Here is a 13,933-nt window from a genome sequence, read left to right as displayed (position 1 = left end):
CATGCTCATTAAAGCAATGGTGAGAAGTGTCGGCGACCGCATAGTGGTTTTGGGGCCCTCCTTTGTTGACTTGGCGGCCGGTTGGCGTCCCTTCATGGCACCACTACACACAGTCTAAATACTTAGTTATTTAGATTAACTTTATAAGTTACATACTTGTTGACTAACTTTATTATCACTATCCTATCGAATCAGGAAAATAATTTCATGTAAAACTATAGGTTTAGTTAGAAAAATAGTTACAAACTTTTTAAAAAGAAATTAATTTATGAATAGAAAAAGGTAAGTTGATGGAAAAGAAAGGGATTGTGCGTGCGTTCCAACTGAAATACGAATTCCCACGTTGAATCATAATGGAATAAGAGAGAGATTCCATTCCAATCCAATCCATTCAACAGAAGTCATGATGGAAGACAAGAACATACTAGTAAACTAGCATTTTAGTCATGGCACATGCCCATTGTGGAACCCACGAATAAGGCGTCACGTCTCAAGCAAACGTTATCTATATTTCATAAAAAGAAAAAGCTTGTTGCTATTATATAAGTTTATGCTTTTAAGCGTCTAAATAAGTCGTTTACCTCTTCTTTATCTTGCAATTGGTTAAGAAAATATATAATATCTTATTCCACTAGTCGTGTCATATCATGCAATATAATAAAAGAAAGTCAGAATTTGTAAATACCTTTTAACATTCATCGAAAAGTTGGAAGATTAAGTACCAATAGTGTCATTGTTATTGGCCTTCTCGATAGGTAGTTATATTGTACCACATGATCTGAATTTGTTTAAAATACTACGTTTGAAGGCATTAAAGTGTGGTCCTGTGGATATGCATATAGAGGCAAACAAGTTGAACTTTATACGAGATGTTTGATCTTGTGTAGGCCCGACACAAGTTAATATAAGAATTAGTAATTAAGATTTTGTCGATACATGGAAATTTTGGGGTAACAAGGATTACAATCAAATGATCTAGATAAGTTTGCTAAGGTGGTGTTCTACCGTTCTTCCCTTTAACTACACACCTAGATGGCTAGATACATATCCAATGTTATTAGATTTTTGTTCTTGTTCTCATTTATGTCTATGATTATCTCACCAATTCACCCCATGGACACTAACAATGACTATTTTGTCCATTCAGCTCCATTTATATCCATCATTGTTTTTATGTCGTCAAGTTGTTTACTAAAATTTGCCCAGTCCTCAAGACAACATGTTAGAGGATGTTCGGATGACTGTTATTACCTTCTTCTTTTTTTCTCATGAAAATGCCCAGTTTTCTATTTAGTTTTAAGCCCCTGAAATGATTGATCGAGTTGACACATAAAATTAATTAAGTACTGTAAATCACCAATAATACTTTGTTAACGAGGGTTACTTAAATCGAGAGCCTGTAACCTTGACTTTATAGTTATTGTCGGCAGAAATAGTGATCGGCTTACCATTACCTTATGTTTGAGATGGAAACATTAAATTGCTATTACGGGTAGCAGTGATACCAAAACACAGTCCCAACTCCCAAGTCACCGATGACAAAATTTTGAAATTCATAGAATCGATATTACAACCTACCAACTCATTTGAGGAGCCGTAAGAATAAAGTCGTCCTCATAAAGTATGAGAAATGTTTTATTATTACTATGTCAATAAGGACGCACTCATATAGCTACGTAAATATAAAGAATTAGTTAAAAACGACATGTGCAATGTGGGTGAGGAGAGTACACAAGCTCTAAATATGGATGGTTATTCATTCAGGTTGGGGTGTTCAAAACTATCCGAATCCGAATCCGAGTCCGACCATCCGTATCCGAACTGTCCAAATTTTAGGATATCCTAATCCCGGATATCCGAAAATTCGGATTCGGATAGCAGTTTTCAGATTTTTCGGATATCCGAATTATCCGGTATTTTAATTTTAATATTTTTTTATTTATTTTATATTATACGTGATAACAAAGTCCTAGATCTAAACACATACATAACACAAGCAGGCAAGCAACGCCTCTTCTCTTTCACTTTCACACATTAACCCTCAGTTCTCACTTCTCACTTCTCACTGCAGCCCCTGCACCACCGTTGTAGCACCACCATCGTCCGTCCCACCCTCACGGCAGCACCAGCACCACCGTCGCAGCATCACCATCGTCCGTCCCACCCTCACAGCAGCACCAGCACCACCGTCACAGCACCACCATTGTGTGTTATTTGGTTGTTTAATGTTTGGTTTGTTGATTTAGAAACTTATTTGGTTGTTATACGTTTGATTTGTTGGATTTGAAAACTTGAATTCTTTAGGTGATGTATGGTTTTTATTATTAAAACAAGGTTTTTTTTAATTTCTTTTTGGATATTGGGATATCCGAAGTTCAATAGTGATATTCACTATCCAAAAGGTTCAGATACACGGTTTCAGATATCCGGTTTTGAACAGCCCTACATTCAGGTTATATGAGATTTGTTAAAAAATAATTAAAAAATTAAGTATTTCAAATACATATGAAATGGAGAGGAGTAGAGGTGCACAAATTGGTTTTTCTAACACCCAGTCGGGTTCGGGTATGGGTATTTTCTCTAAAACCATACCATAAGCATCGGATTCGGGTCGGGTATAGAACCGGGTATTTGAATACCCTATTTTTTAGTATTAAACAACCCATATTTTGGGTTATTTTCGGGCATGTTCGTGTATAGCTTGGGTTTTTTAGGGGGCTGCACAATTTTTGGGTATTTTTCTAGTAATTTCAGGTATAGATAGGTTTCCGGTATTCGGGTATTACCGGGTACAAATCGGGTTTGGTTCAGGATACGGGTTTTGATACTGAATTGCAAACCCTATCTATACTCTATGAGTCTAGTCGGTTATGGGTTTGGGTAGTAAATGTGACATCTGCCCGATCCGACCCGACCCAGGTACCCGTTTCTCTGACCCGATCTCTTTCTTTTATTATTTAATATTTATACTTATATTTTACTTTTAATAATAATAATATACTTTTCCCTCCCGCCTCTTTCTCTCTCTTTCTTTCCGCCGTTCCGTCCCTCTCCTCTCTTTCCGCCTTCTTTTCCCTCTTGTCGCCGTCCAGCCCTTAAGCCTTGAACCCTTTTTCCTTAACTCTTTGCTTGTCCTTTGATTCTTCCCGCCTAAGGATGTCTGCAGCTCCACGCGCCAGACTCCTTACATGGAAGCCTGCGTGAAGACATCTTGTTCCTGCGATGCGTGAAGAGAACTCTTCTCACAGCGCGCTAAGAATGCATGTTCTTCCCGCAATGCGCTAAGAATGTATGTTCTTCCCGCAATGCGCTAAGAATGTATGTTCTTCCCGCGATCCGCTTAGAATTCTAGTTCTTCACGCAGCACGCTAAGGATGTGATTCTTCCCGCAGTGCGCTAAGGATTGTTGTGCCAGCCTTCGCGCTCGCGCACTCAGCCTTCCCGCGCTTAACCCTTGTATCTTCTGTTTATTCTAGCCGTTTGCTGTTGTAATGTCTTTTCTTCTGAGCTGTTGACCTAACCTATCTAATGTCTGAATAGTTACTTTCGGCGCAGCATGCGTACCAACCCCATTGGTTGGTAGAAAAAGTGACTGACATTATCTTTTGAGATCTGCTTTTCCATGCTTTAACCAGTAACTTTATCTGTCCTCTCCCATGCCTTTTTCTGAATCCTGTCAGCCTTTTTCCTCTTTTTCCCTGCTACCATATCTTTTGATATCTTTTGCTTTTGGAATCTTTTGCTTTTTGAGATCTTTTCCCCTTTTCTAGGGATTGTGTTCCCTAGGGTTTCTCTATAAATAATAGTATTATTTTTCCTAACACTACACACACAAAACACTTAATCTCTCCTGTTCTCCTTGCTCTCTCTGCCGCCTCCCTCTCTGCCTCCGTCTTCCTCCCTGTTCTGCCCTGCTCTTCCGGTAATATATATATTATATATAATAATTTACTTATTAATTATGCTAACTTATAATCAAGACTTAAAACAGATCGTTAAAACAATAATCTTTAATTATAGGTTAACTTGTGCTTGTTTAAAGTTGGTTCTTGCTTTATCTTACACCGCATCGTTTATCAAGTGAGTAATCTCGTACCTAATCCCTTTTTGCTTTTAATGTTTTGGGATGTTCATGTGTTCATACAAACTTAGAGTCTTAAACTTGTTTATGAGCTTTAGTCGCGCAGTATCCCATGTGTTGAGGACGTTTACTTGGCTGTTTATTTGTATGTGTATCATTAACCGCTTTGTTCGGCCTATTCCGCAGTTTTCATGGATCCATTAGATGAACACGGGAGACCTATCGTTTACGGTTTTCTTTGTTTACACTTGCACAGATGTTTTCTCGTTTTTGTGCTCAATTGGGAGCACGGATTGAACTATGAACTATGAGCTATGATCTATTTAGGCTTGATCACAATCTGATTGCACCCTTGTTAAACACCAGACATACACATGTTGCGCGCAGATTTATTGTTATCTATGTATTGTATTAAACTTGATTTCTCACCAACACGCAAGTGTTTGACGTTTATTTTAACACATGTTCAGGTTTGCAGTAGCCGTTTTGGAGCTTGTGGACACATAGGACGTTTTTACTTTTGGACCTAGATTAAAATGTATCAAGACAAGTTATTGCTGTTCGAATATTTTGATTTATAATATATTGATTTATGTTGACTTATATTATGTGTTTGCTTTGCGCGTGCGCGAATGAATGTATTTATTAAATATTGACACCCAATAGTGTCACGAGTAATGAAACAATATGTGGCGCCCCGATGTATAATCCGCCTTTGGTCGGGGTGTTACAGTAAAAACCCGATTCAAGCTTCTTTTTTCGCATCTGGTTCCGTGTTCGATTTATTCTCAACTCTAGAGAGGAGTGGATCAAGCCCAAGTCCAATTACATTTGAAGTCAAACTGGACCTGATCCAAAAAAAACATAAAAAATTATAGGTCTTAAAGAGTCAACCACATTTCCCACCATTGTCGGCCATAATAAACATTCTAAGAGGTAAACAATTTCCAAACGTTACCGCTAAGACACGTTTCAATCGGAACTAAACATAAAACAAAAGACATCCCTCCACCACACGCAACCGTAACGCCGCTACCAACAACAACAACAATAATGGCTTCAACCAACGACGACCCACACCATTCAACCAGCACAGACGACGAAGACGACGACGACGACAAACACAACAAGTCATCATTAAGAAAACCAAGAAACGTAGGACAAAAAACTACACGTGTGTGGATAACTGCTATTGGCTGATCGGATGCATTTGCAAGGTATGGTGGTTCTTGTTGTTTTTGTACAATACAATGCCGGCGTCATTTCCGCAATACGTGACGGAGAAGATCACAGGACCGTTACCGGATCCTCCGGGCGTTAAGTGTTTGAAAGAGGGGTTGGAAGCGAAGCATCCGGTGGTGTTGTGCTCGGGATTGTGACGGGTGGGCTGGAGCTGTGGGACGGCCATCATGTGGCATCCGTCAAATTTGAGCCTCGAGTTGTATTTGTTTTGTAAATTTTTATTTTGTAAAACCGACTCAACATTTTCTTTTAAAACTTTATTAAATTATTATATAATAATATTTTCGACCTCAATCATAAATAAAACGATGTTCGTCATATTATAGAGTCATTAAAAAGAACATAAGGGGTCCAAACTGATTTTCGTAAAGTCGTTATAAGTTTTAAGAAGCTTTAAATTTATTTTTAACTTTGATTGAAACTTGAGGTGCCAGTTTTGAAAATATTTGATGCATATATAAACATCTCAAACAAACCTAACCCTAACATTTTATACCAGCCGCCCCCATCCCCCTTCACTCTTTTCCGGCGCCAATTTCCGGCCGCCGCCGCCGCCACCCCTGCCGGCCACCATCTCCGACGCACACCACCACCACTTCCCTGTATCCCTCTCGGTTCTCCGGCAACCCCCATCACCCAGCAGCACCCAAAACACTTCTTTCCCCATCTCCGCGTGATTTTCCGGCGATCGGAGAGCCGGCCGTCGTGCCTCTACCTCTCTATATCTCCGGCGAGCTCTCTCTCTCTCTCTCTCCGTGTTCTTTGTTCTCTCGGCTCTCTTCTCTCTCCCCGTCTCCCTCTCTTCATCTTCTCTCTCCTCGTCTCCCTCTCTCTCTCTCTCTTCTCTCTCTCTGCTCCGTATTCCGGCGTCCCTTCGACGGCTGGAATCGGTCTCCGATTACTCTTATTCGGCTCGGTTCCTTTCTGGTGTAGAGCCACGACTCGCGAACCTTTAAAAGGTAAATAAATTTAGGTTTTGGGTGTTTATGTTGTGGGGAAGAGTTTGGTTTTAATTTGTTATTTAAAATATGGATTTGGGTTGTTAACAAATTGTGTTTCGAGATTAGATTGTTGAGTCGTCTCGTTAAGACCCGAGTTCGAGTCCCACGTTAAAACCGATTTTGGGTTTTCGTTGTTAAAAGTCGTATAATTAGTATAAAATTATTTAAATATATAAAACTCATTATTTTTAACAATTATTATTATTATTAACAAGATAATATTTATTATTATTATTATCATTATTATTGTTTAATAAAACTATTATTATTACCATTATTTTCATAATAATAGATTATCATTATTTTGATCTTTATTATCTTTATTACTATGATTATTAATGAATATTATTAAAATCTAATATTGTTAATATTACCCATTTGTCTTATTGAACCAAAACCCATGTCAGGCCTAGTTGTCGTTTAACGTCATTGTCACTCGAGTTATATCTTTTTACCACTAATACTACTATTATTAAAATGTTATAAGTATTAGTTATTATTAATATGGCACATATAATTATTATTAAAACTTATAAATCTATTAATAACGTATTCAACAATAAGTAATAATTATTATATTTATTATTACTACTACTATTATTTTTAATTACAATTCTCAATTTGTAGTATTACTATATATTATCATCATCTTTATCTTATATATATATATATATATATATATATATATATATATATATATATATTTATATAACATGTTTAAAAATATTATTATATCATTTCTGTCTTTAACATTAATAATATTATTATAAAATTTATTATCAGTTCATTTTTATACAACCGAGCTCTTGATTTAAAACTCGTCTTGTATATATTTAATATTGGGTTAGTTATTAAAAAGCCCAATAAAATAATATTATTTTATTTTAAATTATCAATTAAGTATGAGTCCCTAAAACCGGTAACCCGAGTAATAATCGAATCTTCTCGTTCAATGTTTCAAATGTAATTTCAACTAAAGTTCAAGTTCATTAATATAGTTTATTTATTCGTTTTCAATTAGCTTTCAAGTCGGGTTCGTTCATTTCGTTTAAAAGCTTTCGATATCATCATCATCATCGTACTCAGTATATCCCACCAATAGCAAAGCTATGGTAGGGTCTGAGGAGGGTAAGATGTAGACAGCCTTACCTCTACCCCGTAGGAATAGAGAGGTTGCTTCCGGTGAGACCCCCAGCTCGATAGTAGTTTTGCATCAAGCCTTGGACATAAGGCACATAACACTCAACCATTGGGACACCGGCCGATTGGTGCATGTACCCTTGTCTTTCGGCTATCAACGCTACCACATGATGCCTGATTAACCTTCCGCCACTTTTAACGTTATTTTCACGAGATTAGTAAAATAACGTCAAAATTAGTGCAATTTCACTTTAGCCCACCTGAGGGTTCACACATATACACATTATATGCGCGCACCCAAGCAGGGCATAAAAGCTTTCTATATGTCGATCACTTATTAGTTTTCTCAATTCGTCAATCGAGGTGAGTACTTTCATACCCCTTTTTCCATCTTCCGTTTTGGGGTGACATTTCATACTTATCAAACCAAATGCTTTATTTACTTGAATCTTAAACCCACAAACGTGATTGTATACATTACTTAAATACTTGCTTGATTTGGTGTTCTATGCTATATGTCTATGTGTTTATCCCTTTCGGTTGGTTGAATCTATAAATCCTAGACCATTTGGTAATGGCAAGGTGTCGTTAACGTAATGCAATTAACGATATTCTATTAAATCCAAAGACTACTTAGCAACCCCTTGTAGCTAGGTGGCGCTAACGTAATTCTATTAGCGATTGTCAATTTATCCAAGTTGTTGCTTTTATTTATTGTTTTGTATACAACTTATGTGGCTTTTTATTACTATATACTTATATGCTCAAACTTATGAATTGTTCACCAACCTTTGTGTTGACAAACTTTATTTTATGAAATGTTACAGGTTTGACTTTTGTTGACTCTAGGACTTGATGAGAAACGTTACCAAGACTATTAGGGTATTAGTAAAACGAACAATATAAATGTTACTTGTACTAAATTTGTTTGTGTGAACGAGAGGTGTTGATTGTTGATTTATGAAATAAATGAGTTGATTAAATATTGTCACTTTAAATAGTGTCTTGTGTATTTGGGCAATCGGTTGCACCCCGGTGTGACAGATTGGTATCAGAGACAGGTTACTATAGGATAGGTGGTTAGACGTAACGACCTACTATAGTCTTTACTTTAGGGCCCTTATACATGTTGCCTATACGTGTTTACCCTACTTGATAATTCAATTCACTTGTTTATTTATATACTTATTTATTTTATCAAATCATAAATATACACATACACACACTTTCATAGTACTCTAAGGTATCCTTACCTTAAAACGCAAAAACATTAGTTTTTATTGTGTTTTATGGATCACGAGCTTAACTTGGATCCCGTTGTTTCAAATCTCCTTAAAGATTGTCTCATATGAGATGACCACTTTAAGTAGTCGAATGCGAGCGTTCCGCCCGCCATCCAAATTTTCGGTGTTAAAACAATAGAACTACGGTGATTTCGTGGACTAGTGTTTTAACATGACGTTGTGATCTAATTTATTATTTTTGTTACAATCGTTATTTGAGTCGAAGACATGAAAAAGACGCGGTGGTATGTGCACATGTTTAGACTCCAACATGGTATTTTTGTATTAAAGGTTTTTAGTGTCGGAATATCAAGTCATGGTGGTTCATGCATTTCTCCGCCTTTAAATCTTAAAATATTATTATTACATTTCAAGAATTTAAACCATTTTCCCTTTATTTTGTTATAAATTCTTATCACAAGCCTTCAATTATAAATGTTATATTTTTTTTATATTGTTAATAATTCTTTTATAACTCGATTTTATACGGTAAAGGTTTACACCAATTTTCTCATTTTGATTTCACAATGATTTTTATTACAAATCTTGTTCATTATGATCTCTTCGATATAAGTTAAAAGTATATGTATATATATATATATATAGCTAGTTCGATCTATTCATAATGACTTTTAATATGCCATTTATTTTCATTAAGACTATTTACAAACAAAAATCTTATTATATAAATTTCATCATATTAACAAGGTTTTATGATAAATTTCACCTCAACATTTCAAGCAAATTTCATATTGTATAAACTTTAAATTGTATTTAAATTTCTTGTACAAGAATTTTATAAAAATTTTATTTTTATAACTATTCCGTTTATTTTGGACGATCACTTCAAAATTGTAACTATTTAAACTTCTCACGACATTTTTAATTATACTATATTATATAATACACGTGGTAAAATTTCACTACCCAATTTTATTTTCATAACAACTTTCATCAGGCAATCTTTGGTTAATTATAAATTTTCGCAAATAAAAATTTAAATCATACGATTTTCCGCGTTTTAAAATTCTTATAATAGTTTTGCCATGATCTTCCAAGAAAGTCACAAACTTATAGCTTGTAATCTTCTTGAAACTCTCAAGCAAAACTTCATAGAAATTTTACTTAAAAGACAAAAATCGTTTACTTGTGATTTCTCGATTTACAATGCCGGTCATTTTAACTTACCATGATATTCTTCATTACACGATATTCAATAATGAACTTGGTAAAAAAAATTTTAATTTCGCAACTTTATATTCCCAAAACGACACTCATCATTCAATGTTTGATACCTCATAACAAATTTTTACATTCAATTTACGTATTTTAATTTTGCTCAAAAAAAAATATTAATAATAATAAAAATTATTATAAGCATTATAAAAAAAATTTTGTGTGATTCACACGCTCGGATCTCAAAAAAATTCTATTTATATAATATATATATTCATATATATATATATATATATATATTAACTTGTAATTTTTATTATCAAAACTTCCATGGATGTTTCAAACATTATTTGTAAATTATGATATTTTCAATTTAATACTTATTATTGGTAAAAAAAAATCTCCCTAAACGCAACCACAAGTTCCCAAACACCCGTATTCCCTCTCAAACTACCGCCTTAAATCAAACCACCCTTCAACCTCAAAAGTTTCCCGAGCACTCAAAAATCTCTCCTCAATGTAAACGAAACCTAACACATCAACGTTATATCCTCACCAACTCCAACCCCACGTAAATCCAAGATGTACAAAATCAACCCAACAAAAAGCCATAAATACCGACACCTTTACCTACCAACCCACTATCCTAATATTTCAAAGACACCGACAAACACACTCACGAATGCTTGGACATATACAAATCAAAGTTTACCCAACTATGACTCGATCGTTCGATCCTTGCTATGTCAAATCACAAACCATATCGCCATACCGTTCCCATCCAACATAAAAAAAATTGATATCAAAATAGCAACCTAAACACTCCATACAAAATACACGTATAAACCAAATCTCAACCCAAACTAGCCAAGATCAAAGTTATTCCAACCCATCAACTTAACCCGAGCTCAAATAAGCCAAACCTCACCTATTAGCCCAACCACTACTCACACAAATCAACTAAGCCTAACCCACTCAAACGACCAAAACTCAACAAACCCCATCGATTCAACTCAAGAAAACTCAACTATCCAAGCCGACCTAAACACTCTTACTTACCACTAAACTTCCAAACCATTCACCGTACAAAGCCTAAAGCCCCTCCCTACGCATGCAAGCTTCGTTTTTCCCTAATTTTTTTTATTTATATATATACAATTATTGTGTTTATAACAACCTCATGTGTTCAAATAATCACTTTTAAATTATAAACTCTAATGTATATATATATATATATATATTGTCACGACAACAAAAATTCTATTATGAGGATTTGTTTTCAAAGAGATTATAAAACGATTATACGTAATGATTTCAAGATTTTAAATATTGTCACCTAAGGTGATAAATCTCATACAGACTTTATAAATACGAGGTATCATTTTGAATGTTGAATGCAGGATTTATTTAATAACAAATTTCAACTTTCACCATTTTGTAGAAACTCAATGACCATAGCTTTGTAAATCTTTTTGGGACACGTTTATAAATACTTTATGCATCATATTATGACCCAAATTTTTGTTCAATAACGATTTACGCAAAATATTATTTCTTATTATCGCAAGCATCATCTTATAAATATTTTTCATCACAACATCTTTATGTATACAAATCGCTTTAACAAATTGGGCTTACAAGATTTACGCTTGATAATGATCAAAACGTTTATGTAGCTACGCGTTACCGCGATATATTGATATAATTATATTCATTTTTTTGGAAACGATTGAACTACGAGGAAAAAAATATGTACATGGCTGATATGATTGGAGACTTTCATTTCAGAGCAAAGAGGTTGAGCGGTATAAAGGGCAATATAGAACTAATGGTTGAAATAAGCGGACAAAAGGCTGTTATTATTCCACATTCCATGGGTGTTCTATATTTTTTGCATTTCATGAAATGGGTTGAAGCACCACCTCCAATGGGTGTCGGAGGCGGGCCCGATTGGTGTGCTAAACACATAAAGGCGGTGATGAACATTGGTGGACCCCTTCTAGGTGCACCCAAAGCTTTAGCGGGCCATTTTCCAGCTGAAGCCAAAGACATTGCATTTTCCAGGGGCATTGCACCGGGCGTGTTGGACTCTGATGTATTTCACATTCAAACACTACAACACCTGATGAGAATGAGCCGCACATGGGACTCAACAATGTCCATGATCCCAAAAGGCGGTGACACCATCTAGGGTGGACTCGATTGGTCACCCGAGGAAGGATATTTTCCAAACAATACACGTAAATATATAACTTCACAGTCAAATTCCCAAGCGAAAAGTCCTAATTATGGAAGATTTATATCGTTCGGGAGAGATGCAGCAGAGGCACATTCGTCACAAATCCAACGAGTCGACTTTAGGGTACGCTTTCAATTCCATTAAAGTCATTATTCCCTTTCATTCTTGTTAGATATTTTATAAAAATTGTGGATTTTTTGTTGTTGGTAGGATGCTGTGAAGGGGAGTAATTTTGCGAACAGCACGTGTCGTGAAGTGTGGACCGTGTATCATGACATGGGGTCCGGTGGTATCCAGGCGATAGCCGAGTATAAGATTTATACGGCTAACGACCTTGTGGATATGCTTAAGCTCGTTGCTCCAAAGATGATGAAACGGAGTGACGGACACTTCTCACACGGGTTGGCTGATAATCTTGACGACCCAAAATACGCACATTACATATATTGGTTCAACGCGTTAGAAACAAAGTAAGAACTTATTTCATTATTGTTTAAAATCTTATAATCGCTTTCAAAACGCACATTTAACTATATGATCATTCACTTATAGGTTACCAAACGCTCCCGACATGGAGATATACTCGATGTACGGTTTTGGCATTCAAACCGAGCGAGCATACGTTTATAAACTCACACTCGCAGCCGAATGTTGCATTCCATTCCAAATAGACAATGCAGCCGAGGACACAAACCCGCACGCTTGTCTAAAAGACGGCGTGTACACGGTAGACGGTGATGAAACCATACCCGCATTGAGTGCGGGTTTCAAGTGTGCGAAAGGATGGCGAGGGAAAACAAGATTTAATCCCTCGGGAATTAAAACTTATGTTCGGGAATACGAACATAACCCGCCCTCGAACTTTCTCGAGGGCCGTGGGACCGAGAGCGGGGCCCACGTAGATATTCTGGGTAATTTTTAGTTAATTGAAGATATAAACAGGGTGGCAGCTGGTGCTTCTGGTGAAGAATTGGGTGGTGATAGAGTTTCTACAGATATATTTAAATAGTCGGAAAAAATTAACTTAAAATTGTAAATATTTATCAATCTTTATTTTTTTATTTGTTTTACTTTCTGTACGAGGATGATGATGATGACACGCCAATCACCAAATTTGAATTAAAAGGATATTTTCCTAATTAATTAGATTATCATTAAGATTTGGGAAAGATAAAGAGAGATATTTATATTGTGGGTCGGTTTTAAGTGGTATTTTGAAGAGGTAGGTCCCAGCAGAGCCCAGTTGGACCCGCAAGACTCACCTTGAAGAGGGACGTCTGCGCAAAGACCAACTGGTTCCGCAGGACCCACCATGCTCAGAAAGATGAAGACCTTACGCGCAGTACGCCAGCTGTTCCCGCAGGAAAAGCCTCCCAATGGTGAAGTACACCGCCTGTTCCCGCAGCTGCGGATATACAAGCCATCAGGGAAGGCTACCCGCACTAATAGTAAGGCTACACGCACAAGGCACTAACTCTCAATAATTCAGTAATGTCACCTGAATAAGGAATGAGCAAGGCGGGAATACTCCCGCCCAGATGAGCCAGTCCGTACGCTTCTGGAGGATCTTTTGTACTATACCTGCCAAGGTATGGACAAAATAGACAAGATCTGACCAAAGCAGCCCATGAACCAATCACAGGGTGACAGCTCACTGACAACAGTACGACGAGGAGCACGCTCTAGTACAAAATGTCACTATCAGCCGCTGCCTACTCACGAACCCTCATCGTGGCACGTACATAGCCTGCAGTTGGTGGAAAAGGAATAG

At 36.4% G+C, this 13,933-nt stretch overlaps 1 pseudogene; it reads left to right on the top strand.

Moving 5' to 3' along the window:
• The first annotated feature begins 11,643 nt into the window (after nucleotides 1-11,643).
• LOC143601136 (phospholipid:diacylglycerol acyltransferase 1 pseudogene) lies at nucleotides 11,644-13,198 on the top strand (annotated as a pseudogene).
• Nucleotides 13,199-13,933: the final 735 nt, after the last annotated feature.

Source organism: Bidens hawaiensis, unplaced genomic scaffold (assembly GCF_021521415.1).
Source record: "Bidens hawaiensis isolate Kalapana, Puna unplaced genomic scaffold, B.hawaiensis_p1.1 tig00055729_1, whole genome shotgun sequence".
Lineage (NCBI taxonomy): Eukaryota > Viridiplantae > Streptophyta > Magnoliopsida > Asterales > Asteraceae > Bidens > Bidens hawaiensis.
Note: the sequence above shows the minus strand (reverse complement) of the source record. Positions and strands in the feature narration are given on the sequence as shown.